Source organism: Mobula hypostoma, chromosome 4, assembly GCF_963921235.1.
Source record: "Mobula hypostoma chromosome 4, sMobHyp1.1, whole genome shotgun sequence".
Classification (NCBI taxonomy): Eukaryota; Metazoa; Chordata; class Chondrichthyes; order Myliobatiformes; family Myliobatidae; genus Mobula; species Mobula hypostoma.
This window is the reverse complement of record NC_086100.1, coordinates 97,654,409-97,666,575: the sequence shown is the minus strand read 5'-3', so window position 1 is coordinate 97,666,575 and position 12,167 is coordinate 97,654,409.

Here is a 12,167-nt window from a genome sequence, read left to right as displayed (position 1 = left end):
AGATAGTGAATTGTGAGACTGTCAAGACAGACAGTCAGAGTGTTGTGAGATTGTCAGGAAGTACAGGCAGCGTGTACTGAAAGTGTCAGTAAAGATAGTGTGTAGTGAGATTATCAGGAAGGACAGACGGTGTGTAGTGAGATTGTCAGGAAGGACAGACAGTGTGTAGTGAGATAGTCAGGAAGGATAGACAGTGTGTAGTGAGATTGTCAGGTAGGATAGACAGTGTGTAGTCAGATTGTCAGGAAGGATAGACAGTGCCCAGTGAGATTATCAGCAAGGATGGACAGTGTGTCGTGAAATTGTCAGGAAAAATAGACAGTGTGTAGTGAGATTGTCAGGAAGGACAGGCAGTGCGTAGTGAACGTGCCGGGAGCTATAGACAGTGTGTTGTGAGAGTGTCAGGAAGGACAGACAGTGTGTAGTGAGATTGTCAGGAAGGATAGACAGTGTGTAGTGAGAGTGTCAGGAAGGACAGACAGTGTGTAGTGAGAGTGTCAGGAAGGACAGACAGTGTGTTGTGAGATTGTCAGGAAGGATAGACAGTGTGTCGTGAGATTGTCAGGAAGGATGGACAGTGTGTCGTGAGATTGTCAGGAAGGATAGACAGTGTGTAGTGAGATTGTCAGGAATTACAGACAGTGTGTAGTGAGATTGTCAGGAAGGATAGACAGTGTGTAGTGAGAGTGTCAGGAAGGACAGACAGTGTGTAGTGAGATTCTCAGGAAGGACAGACAGTGTGTAGACAGATTATCAGGAAGAACAGGCAGTACAGAATCAGATTGTCAAGAAGGATAGACAGTGTGCTTTGAGATTTTCAGGAAGGATAGACATTGTGTCGTGAGATTGTCAGGAATGATAGATGGTGTGTCGTGAGATTGTCAGGAAGGATAGACAGTGTGTCGTGAGATTGTCAGGAAGGATAGACAGTGTGTAGTGATATTGTCAGGAAGAACAGACAGTGTATAGTGAGACTGTCAGGACGGACAGACAGTGTGTTGTGAGATTGTCAGGAAGTACAGACAGTGTGTAGTGAGATTGTCAGGAAGGACAGACAGTGTGTAGTGAGATTGTCAGGAAGGACAGACAGTGTGTCGTGAGATTGTCAGGAAGGATAGACGGTGTGTCGTGAGATTGTCAGGAAGGATAGACAGTGTGTAGTGAGATTGTCAGGAAGGACAGACAGTGTGTAGTGAGATTGTCAGGAAGGACAGACAGTGTATAGTGAGACTGTCAGGAAGGACAGACAGTGTGTAGTGAGATTGTCAGGAAGGACAGACAGTGTGTAGTGAGATTGTCAGGAAGGATAGACAGTGTGTAGTGAGATTGTCAGGAAGGATAGACAGTGTATAGTGAGATTGTCAGGAAGGATAGACAGTGTTTAGTGAGTTTGTCAGGAAGTACAGGCAGTGTTTACTGAGATTGTCAGGAAGGATAGACAGTGTGCAGTGAGATTGTCAGCAAGGATAGACAGTGTGTCGTGAGATTGTCAGGAGTGATAGACAGTGTGTAGTGAGATTGTCAGGAAGGACAGACAGTGTGTAGTGAGAGTGTCAGGAAGGACAGACAGTGTGTAGTGAGATTGTCAGGAAGGACAGACAGTGTGTAGTGAGATTGTCAGGAAGGACAGACAGTGTGTAGTGAGATTGTCAGGAGTGATAGACAGTGTGTAGTGAGAGTGTCAGGAGGGATAGACAGTGTGTAGTGAGAGTGTCAGGAGGGATAGACAGTGTGTAGTGAGATTGTCAGGAAGGATAGACAGTGTGTAGTGAGATTGTCAGGAAGGACAGACGGTGTGTAGTGAGATTGTCAGGAAGGATAGACAGTGTGTAGTGAGATTGTCAGGAAGGACAGACAGTGTGTAGTGAGATTGTCAGGAAGGACAGACAGTGTGTAGTGAGAGTGTCAGGAAGGACAGACGGTGTGTTGTGAGATTGTCAGGAAGGATAGACAGTGTGTAGTGAGATTGTCAGGAGTGATAGACAGTGTGTAGTGAGATTGTCAAGAGTGATAGACAGTGTGTAGTGAGAGTGTCTGGAGGGATAGACAGTGTGTAGTGAGAGTGTCAGGAAGGATAGACAGTGTGTCGTGAGATTGTCAAGAGTGATAGACAGTGTGTAGTGAGAGTGTCAGGAAGGACGGCCAGTGTGTAGTGAGAGTGACACGAAGGATAGACAGTGTGTAGTGAGAGTGTCAGGAAGGACAGACAGTGTGTATTGAGAGTGTCAGGAAGGACAGACAGTCTGTAGTCAAATTGTCAGGAAGGACAGGCAGTGTGCAGTGAAATTGTTAGGAAGGTCAGACAGTTTATAGTGAGATTGTCAGGAAGGATAGACAGTGTGTCGTGAGATTGTCAGGAAGGATTGACAATGTGTCGTGTATTTGCCAGGAAGGATAGACAATGTGTAGTCAGATTGTCAGGAAGGACAGACAGTGTGTAGTGAGATTGTCAGGAAGGACAGACAGTGTGTAGTGAGAGTGTCAGGAAGGACAGACGGTGTGTTGTGAGATTGTCAGGAAGGATAGACGGTGTGTCGTGAGATTGTCAGGAAGGACAGACAGTGTGTAGTGAGATTGTCAGGAAGGATAGACAGTGTGTAGTGAGATTGTCAGGAAGGATAGACAGTGTGTCGTGAGATTGTCAGGCAGGATAGACAGTGTGTCGTGAGATTGTCAGGCAGGATAGACAGTGTGTCGTGAGAGTGTCAGGAAGGACAGACAGTGTGTAGTGAGATTGTCAGGAAGGACAGACAGTGTGTAGTGAGATTGTCAGGAAGGACAGACAGTGTGTCATGAGATTGTCAGGAAGGATAGACAGTGTGTCGTGAGATTGTCAGGAAGGACAGACAGTGTGTAGTGAGATTGTCAGGAAGAACAGACAGTGTGTAGTGAGATTGTCAGGAAGGACAGACAGTGTGCAGTGAGAGTGTCAGGCAGGACAGACGGTGTGTCGTGAGATTGTCAGGTAGGATAGACAGTGTGTAGTGAGATTGTCAGGAAGAATAGACAGTGTGTAGTGAGATTGTCAGGAAGGATAGACAGTGTGTAGTGAGATTGTCAGGAAGGACAGACAGTGTGTAGTGAGATTGTCAGGAAGGACAGACAGTGTGTCCTGAGATTGTCAGGAAGGATAGACAGTGTGTAGTGAGATTGTCAGGAAGGATAGACAGTGTGTAGTGAGATTGTCAGGAAGGATAGACAGTGTGTAGTGAGATTGTCAGGAAGGACAGACAGTGTGTAGTGAGATTGTCAGGAAGGATAGACAGTGTGTAGTGAGATTGTCAGGAAGGATAGACAGTGTGTAGTGAGATTGTCAGGAAGGACAGACAGTGTGTAGTGAGATTGTCAGGAAGGACAGACAGTGTGTAGTGAGAGTGTCAGGAAGGACAGACGGTGTGTTGTGAGATTGTCAGGAAGGATAGACGGTGTGTCGTGAGATTGTCAGGAAGGACAACAAGTGTGTAGTGAGATTATCAGGAAGGATAGACAGTGTGTCGTGAGAGTGTCAGGAAGGATAGACAGTGTGTCGTGAGATTGTCAGGAAGGACAGACAGTGTGTCGTGAGATTGTCAGGAAGGACAGACAGTGTGTAGTGAGATTGTCAGGAAGGACAGACAGTGTATAGTGAGATTGTCAGGAAGGACAGACAGTGTGTAGTGAGACTGTCAGGAAGGACAGACAGTATGTAGTGAGATTGTCAAGAGCGATAGGCAGCATGTAGTCCGAATGTCAGGAGGGATAGACAGTATGTAGTGAGAGTGTCAGGAAGGATAGACAGTGTGGTAGTCAGTTTGACAGGAAGTACGGGCAGTGTGTACTGAGATTGTCAGGAAGGACAGACAGTGTGCAGTGAGATTATCAGCAAGGATAGGCAGTGTGTAGTGAGAGTGTCAGGATGTACAGACAGTGTGTAGTGAGATTGTCAGGAAGGATAGACAGTGTGTCGTGAGATTGTCAGGAGTGATAGACAGTGTGTAGTGAGACTGTCAGGATGGATAGACACTGTGTAGTGAGACTGTCAGGAAGGACAGACAGTGTGTAGTGAGATTGTCAGGAAGGATAGACAGTGTGTAGTGAGATTGTCAGGTAGGACAGACGGTGTGTTGTGAGATTGTCAGGAGTGATAGACAGTGTGGTAGTGAGAGTGTCAGGAGGGATAGACAGTGTGTAATGAGATTGTCAGGAAGGATAGACAGTGTGTAGTGAGATTGTCAGGAAGGACAGACAGTGTGTAATGAGATTGTCAGGAGTGATAGACAGTGTGTAGTGAGAGTGTCAGGAAGGACAGACAGTGTGTAGTGAGAGTGTCAGGAAGGACAGACAGTGTGTAGTGAGATTGTCAGGAAGGACAGACAGTGTGTAGTGAGATTGTCAGGAAGGATAGACAGTGTGTAGTGAGATTGTCAGGAAGGATAGACAGTGTGTAGTGAGATTGTCAGGAAGGACAGACAGTGTGTAGTGAGATTGTCAGGAAGGATAGACAGTGTGTCGTGAGATTGTCAGGAAGGATAGACAGTGTGTAGTGAGATTGTCAGGAAGGACAGACAGTGTGTAGTGAGATTGTCAGGAAGGACAGACAGTGTGTAGTGAGATTGTCAGGAAGGATAGACAGTGTGTAGTGAGAGTGTCAGGAATGACAGGCAGTGCATAATAAGATTGTCAGGAAGGATAGACAGTGTGTTTTGAGATTGTCAGAAAGGACAGACAGTGTGTCATGAGCTTGTCAGGAAGGATAGATAGTGAATTGTGAGACTGTCAGGAAGGACAGACAGTGTGTAGTGAGATTATCAGGAAGGACAGTCAGAGTGTTGTGAGATTGTCAGGAAGTACAGGCAGTGTGTAGTGAAAGTGTCAGGAAAGATAGACAGAGTGTCGTGAGATTATCAGGAAGGACAGACGGTGTGTAGTCAGATTGTCAGGAAGGACAGACACGGTGTAGTCAAAGTGTCAGGAAGGACAGACAGTGTGTCGTGAGATAGTCAGGATGGATCGACAGTGTGTAGTGAGATTGTCAGGTAGAATAGACAGTGCGTAGTCAGATAGTCAGGAAGGATAGACAGTGTGTAGTGAGATTGTCAGGAAGGACAGACAGTGTGTAGTGAGATTGTCAGGAAGGACAGACAGTGTGTAGTGAGATTGTCAGGAAGGACAGACAGTGTGTCGTGAGATTGTCAGGAAGGATAGACAGTGTGTAGTGAGATTGTCAGGAAGGATAGACAGTGTGTCGTGAGATTGTCAGGAAGGATAGACAGTGTGTAGTGAGATTGTCAGGAAGGACAGACAGTGTGTAGTGAGATTGTCAGGAAGGACAGACAGTGTGTAGTGAGAGTGTCAGGAAGGACAGACGGTGTGTTGTGAGATTGTCAGGAAGGATAGACAGTGTGTAGTGAGATTGTCAGGAAGGATAGACAGTGTGTAGTGAGATTGTCAGGAAGGATAGACAGTGTGTAGTGAGATTGTCAGGAAGGATAGACAGTGTGTAGTGAGATTGTCAGGAAGGACAGACAGTGTGTAGTGAGAGTGTCAGGAAGGACAGACAGTGTGTAGTGAGATTGTCAGGAAGGATAGACAGTGTGTAGTGAGATTGTCAGGAAGGACAGACAGTGTGTAGTGAGATTGTCAGGAAGGACAGACAGTGTGTAGTGAGATTGTCAGGAAGGACAGACAGTGTGTAGTGAGATTGTCAGGAAGGATAGACAGTGTGTAGTGAGATTGTCAGGAAGGATAGACAGTGTGTAGTGAGATTGTCAGGAAGGATAGACAGTGTGCAGTGAGATTGTCAGCAAGGATAGACAGTGTGTCGTGAGATTGTCAGGAAGGATAGACAGTGTGTAGTGAGATTGTCAGGAAGGATAGACAGTGTGTAGTGAGATTGTCAGGAAGGACAGACAGTGTGTAGTGAGAGTGTCAGGAAGGACAGACAGTGTGTAGTGAGATTGTCAGGAAGGACAGACAGTGTGTAGTGAGATTGTCCGGAGTGATAGACAGTGTGTTGTGAGAGTGTCTGGAGGGATAGACAGTGTGTTGTGAGAGTGTCTGGAGGGATAGACAGTGTTTAATGAGATTGTCAGGAGTGATAGACAGTGTCTAGTCAGATTGTCAGGAAGGATAGACAGTGTGTAGTGAGATTGTCAGGAAGGACAGACAGTGTGTAGTGAGATTGTCAGGAAGGATAGACAGTGTGTAGTGAGATTGTCAGGAAGGACAGACAGTGTGTAGTGAGATTGTCAGGAAGGACAGACAGTGTGTTGTGAGATTGTCAGGAAGGATAGACAGTGTGTAGTGAGATTGTCAGGAGTGATAGACAGTGTGTAGTGAGAGTGTCAGGAGGGATAGACTGTGTGTAGTGAGACTGTCAGGAAGGATAGACAGTGTGTAGTGAGATTGTCAAGAGTGATAGACAGTGTGTAGTCAGAGTGTCTGGAGGGATAGACAGTGTGCAGTGAGATTGTCAGGAAGGACAGCCAGTGTGTAGTGAGATTGTCAGGAAGCATAGACAGTGTGTAGTGAGAGTGTCAGGAAGGACAGACAGTGTGTAGTGAGAGTGTCAGGAAGGACAGACAGTGTGTAGTGAGATTGTCAGGAAGGACAGGCAGTGTGTAGTGAGATTGTTAGGAAGGTCAGACAGTTTATAGTGAGATTGTCAGGAAGGATAGACAGTGCGTAGTGATATAGTCAGGATGGATAGACAGTGTGTCGTGAGATTGTCAGGAAGGATTGACAATGTGTTGTTAATTTGCCAGGAAGGATAGACAGTGTGTAGTGAGATTGTCAGGAAGGACAGACAGTGTGTAGTGAGATTGTCAGGAAGGACAGACAGTGTGTAGTGAGATTGTCAGGAAGGACAGACGGTGTGTAGTGAGATTGTCAGGAAGGATAGACAGTGTGTCGTGAGATTGTCAGGAAGGACAGACAGTGTGTAGTGAGATTGTCAGGAAGGATAGACAGTGTGTAGTGAGATTGTCAGGAAGGACAGACAGTGTGTAGTGAGAGTGTCAGGAAGGACAGACAGTGTGTAGTGAGAGTGTCAGGAAGGACAGACAGTGTGTCGTGAGATTGTCAGGAAGGATAGACAGTGTGTCGTGAGATTGTCAGGCGGGATAGACAGTGTGTCGTGAGATTGTCAGGCAGGATAGACAGTGTGTCGTGAGAGTGTCAGGAAGGACAGACAGTGTGTAGTGAGATTGTCAGGAAGGACAGACAGTGTGTCTTGAGATTGTCAGGAAGGACAGACAGTGTGTCATGAGATTGTCAGGAAGGATAGACAGTGTGTTGTGAGAGTGTCAGGAAGGACAGACAGTGTGTAGTGAGATTGTCAGGAAGGACAGACAGTGTGTCGTGAGATTGTCAGGAAGGACAGACAGTGTGTAGTGAGAGTGTCAGGAAGGACAGACAGTGTGTCGTGAGATTGTCAGGATGGATAGACAGTGTGTAGTGAGATTGTCAGGAGGGATAGACAGTGTGTAGTGAGATTGTCAGGAAGGATAGACAGTGTGTAGTGAGATTGTCAGGAAGGACAGACAGTGTGTAGTGAGATTGTCAGGAAGGACAGACAGTGTGTAGTGAGAGTGTCAGGAAGGATAGACAGTGTGTCGTGAGATTGTCAGGATGGATAGACTGTGTGTAGTGAGATTGTCAGGTAGAATAGACAGTGCGTAGTCAGATAGTCAGGAAGGATAGACAGTGTGTAGTGAGATTGTCAGGAAGGACAGACAGTGTATAGTGAGATTGTCAGGAAGGATAGACAGTGTGTAGTGAGATTGTCAGGAAGGATAGACAGTGTGTAGTGAGATTGTCAGGAAGGACAGACAGTGTGTAGTGAGATTGTCAGGAAGGACAGACAGTGTGTAGTGAGAGTGTCAGGAAGGACAGACAGTGTGTAGTGAGAGTGTCAGGAAGGACAGACAGTGTGTAGTGAGATTGTCAGGAAGGACAGACAGTGTGTAGTGAGATTGTCAGGAAGGACAGACAGTGTGTAGTGAGAGTGTCAGGAAGGACAGACAGTGTGTAGTGAGATTGTCCGGAGTGATAGACAGTGTGTTGTGAGAGTGTCTGGAGGGATAGACAGTGTGTTGTGAGAGTGTCTGGAGGGATAGACAGTGTTTAATGAGATTGTCAGGAGTGATAGACAGTGTCTAGTCAGATTGTCAGGGGGATAGACAGTATGTAATGAGAGTCTCAGGAAGGATAGACGGTGTGTAGTGAGATTGTCAGGAAGGACCGACAGTGTGTCGTGAGATTGTCAGGAGTGATAGACAGTGTGTAGTGAGAGTGTCAGGAAGGACAGACAGTGTGTAGTGAGAGTGTCAGGAAGGACAGACAGTCTGTAGTCAAATTGTCAGGAAGGACAGGCAGTGTGCAGTGAAATTGTTAGGAAGGTCAGACAGTTTATAGTGAGATTGTCAGGAAGGATAGACAGTGCGTAGTGAGATAGTCAGGATGGATAGACAGTGTGTCGTGAGATTGTCAGGAAGGATTGACAGTGTGTCGTGAGATTGTCAGGAAGGATAGACAGTGTGTAGTGAGATTGTCAGGAAGGACAGACAGTGTGTAGTGAGATTGTCAGGAAGGACAGGCAGTGTGTAGTGAGAGTGTCAGGAAGGACAGACAGTGTGTAGTGAGATTGTCAGGAAGGACAGACAGTGTGTAGTGAGATTGTCAGGAAGGACAGGCAGTGTGTAGTGAGAGTGTCAGGAAGGACAGACAGTGTGTAGTGAGATTCTCAGGAAGGACAGACAGTGTGTAGTCAGATTGTCAGGAAGAACAGGCAGTGCAGAATGAGATTGTCAAGAAGGATAGACAGTGTGTCGTGAGATTGTCAGGAATGATAGACAGTGTTTCGTGAGATTGTCAGGATTGATAGACAGTGTGTCGTGAGATTGTCAGGAAGGATAGACAGTGTGTAGTGAGATTGTCAGGAATTACAGGCAGTGTGTACTGAGATTATCAGCAAGGATAGACAGTGTGTAGTGAGAGTGTCAGGAAGGATAGACAGTGTGCAGTGAGATTATCAGCAAGGATAGGCAGTGTGTAGTGAGACTGTCAGGAAGGATAGACAGTGTGTAGTGAGATTGTCAAGAGTGATAGACACTGTGTAGTGAGAGTTTCAGGGGGGATAGACAGTATGTAATGAGAGTCTCAGGAAGGAAAGACAGTGTGTAGTGAGATTGTCAGGAAGGACAGACGGTGTGTTGTGAGATTGTCAGGAGTGATAGACAGTGTGGTAGTGAGAGTGTCTGGAGGGATAGACTGTGTGCAGTGAGACTGTCAGGAAGCACAGACTGTGTAGTGAGATTGTCAGGAGGGATAGACTGTGTGCAGTGAGACTGTCAGGAAGGATAGACAGTGTGTAGTGAGATTGTCAGGAAGGACAGCCAGTGTGTAGTGAGATTGTCAGGAAGCATAGACAGTGTGTAGTGAGAGTGTCAGGAAGGACAGCCAGTGTGTAGTGAGATTATCAGCAAGGATAGACAATGTGTAGTGAGAGTGTCAAGAAGGACAGACAGTGTTTAGTAAAATTGTCAGGAAGGACAGACAGTGTGTTGTGAGATTGTCAGGAAGGATGGACAGTGTGTCGTGAGATTGTCAGGAAATATAGACAGTGTGTAGTGAGATTGTCAGGAATTACAGGCGGTGTGTAGTGAGATTGTCAGGAGGGATAGACAGTGTGTAGTGAGATTGTCAGGAAGGACAGGCAGTGTGTAGTGAGAGTGTCAGGAAGGATAGACAGTGTGTAGTGAGATTCTCAGGAAGGACAGACAGTGTGTAGTCAGATTGTCAGGAAGAACAGGCAGTGCAGAATGAGATTGTCAGGAAGGATAGACAGTGTGTAGTGAGTTTGTCTGGAAGTACAGACAGTGTGTCGTGAGAGTGTCAGGAAGGATAGTCTGTGTGCAGTGAGACCGTCAGGAAGGATAGACAGTGTGTAGTGAGAGTGTCAGGAAGGATAGACAGAGTGTCGTGAGATTGTCAGGATGGATCAACTGTGTGTAGTGAGATTGTCAGGTAGAATAGGCAGTGTGTAGTGAGATTGTCAGGAAGGATAGACAGTGTGTAGTGAGATTGTCAGGAAGGACAGACAGTGTGTAGTGAGATTGTCAGGAAGGACAGACAGTGTGCCGTGAGATTGTCAGGAAGGATAGACAGTGTGTCGTGAGATTGTCAGGAAGGATAGACAGTGTGTAGTGAGATTGTAAGGAAGTACAGGCAGTGTGTACTGAGATTATCAGCAAGGATAGACAGTGTGTAGTGAGAGTGTCAGGAAGGATAGACAGTGTGTAGTGAGATTGTCAGGAAGGATAGACAGTGTGCAGTGAGATTGTCAACAAGGATAGGCAGTGTGTAGTGAGACTGTCAGGAAGGATAGACAGTGTGTAGTGAGATTGTCAGGAGTGATAGACAGTGTGTAGTGAGAGTGTCAGGAAGGATAGACAGTATGTAATGAGAGTCTCAGGAAGGAAAGACAGTGTGTGGTGAGATTGTCAGGAAGGACAGACGGTGTGTTGTGAGATTGTCAGGAGTGATAGACAGTGTGGTAGTGAGAGTGTCTGGAGGGATAGACTGTGTGCAGTGAGACTGTCAGGAAGCACAGACAGTGTGTAGTGAGACTGTCAGGAGGGATAGACTGTGTGTAGTGAGACTGTCAGGAAGGATAGACAGTGTGTAGTGAGATTGTCAGGAAGGACAGACAGTGCGCAGTGAGATTCTCAGGAAGGACAGACACGGTGTAGTCAAAGTGTCAGGAAGGACAGACAGTGTGTCGTGAGATTGTCAGAAAGGATAGACAGTGTGTAGTGAGATTGTCAGGAAGGATAGACAGTGTGTAGTGAGATTGTCAGGAAGGATAGACAGTGTGTAGTGAGATTGTCAGGAAGGATAGACAGTGTGTAGTGAGATTGTCAGGAAGGACAGACAGTGTGTAGTGAGATTGTCAGGAAGGACAGACGGTGTGCCGTGAGATTATCAGGAAGGATGGACAGTGTGTAGTGAGATTGTAAGGAAGTACAGGCAGTGTGTACTGAGATTGTCAGGAAGGACAGACAGTGTGTAGTGAGAGTGTCAGGAAGGATAGACAGTGTGTAGTGAGAGTGTCAGGAAGGATAGACAGTGTGTAGTGAGATTGTCAGGAAGGATAGACAGTGTGTAGTGAGATTGTCAGGTAGGACAGACAGTGTGTAGTGAGAGTGTCAGGAAGGACAGACAGTCTGTAGTCAAATTGTCAGGAAGGACAGGCAGTGTGCAGTGAAATTGTTAGGAAGGTCAGACAGTTTATAGTGAGATTGTCAGGAAGGATAGACAGTGCGTAGTGAGATAGTCAGGATGGATAGACAGTGTGTCGTGAGATTGTCAGGAAGGACTAACAATGTGTCGTGAGATTATCAGGAAGCATAGACAGTGTGTGGTGAGATTGTCAGGAAGGACAGACAGTGTGTAGTGAGATTGTCAGGAAGGACAGACAGTGTGTAGTGAGAGTGTCAGGAAGGACAGACAGTGTGTAGTGAGATTGTCAGGAAGGACAGACAGTGTGTAGTGAGATTGTCAGGAAGGACAGACAGTGTGTAGTGAGAGTGTCAGGAAGGACAGACAGTGTGTAGTGAGATTGTCAGGAAGGACAGACAGTGTGTAGTGAGATTGTCAGGAAGGACAGACAGTGTGTCATGAGATTGTCAAGAAGGATAGACAGTGTGTTTTGAGATAGTCAGAATGGATAGACAGTGTGTAGTGAGATTGTCAGGTAGAATAGACAGTGCGTAGTCAGATAGTCAGGAAGGATAGACAGTGTGTTGTGAGATTGTCAGGAAGGACAGACAGTGTGCCGTCAGATTGTCAGGAAGGACAGACAGTGTGTAGTGAGATTGTCAGGAAGGATAGACAGTGTGTAGTGAGATTGTCAGGAAGTACAGGCAGTGTGTACTGAGATTATCAGCAAGGATAGACAGTGTGTAGTGAGAGTGTCAGGAAGGATAGGCAGTGTGTAGTGAGAGTGTCAGGAAGGATAGGCAGTGTGTAGTGAGAGTGTCAGGAAGGACAGGCAGTGTGTAGTGAGAGTGTCAGGAAGGACAGACGGTGTGTTGTGCGATTGTCAGGAAGGATAGACAGTGTGTGGTGAGATTGTCAGGATGGATAGACAGTGTGTAGTGAGTTTGTCAGGAAGTACAGGCAGTGTG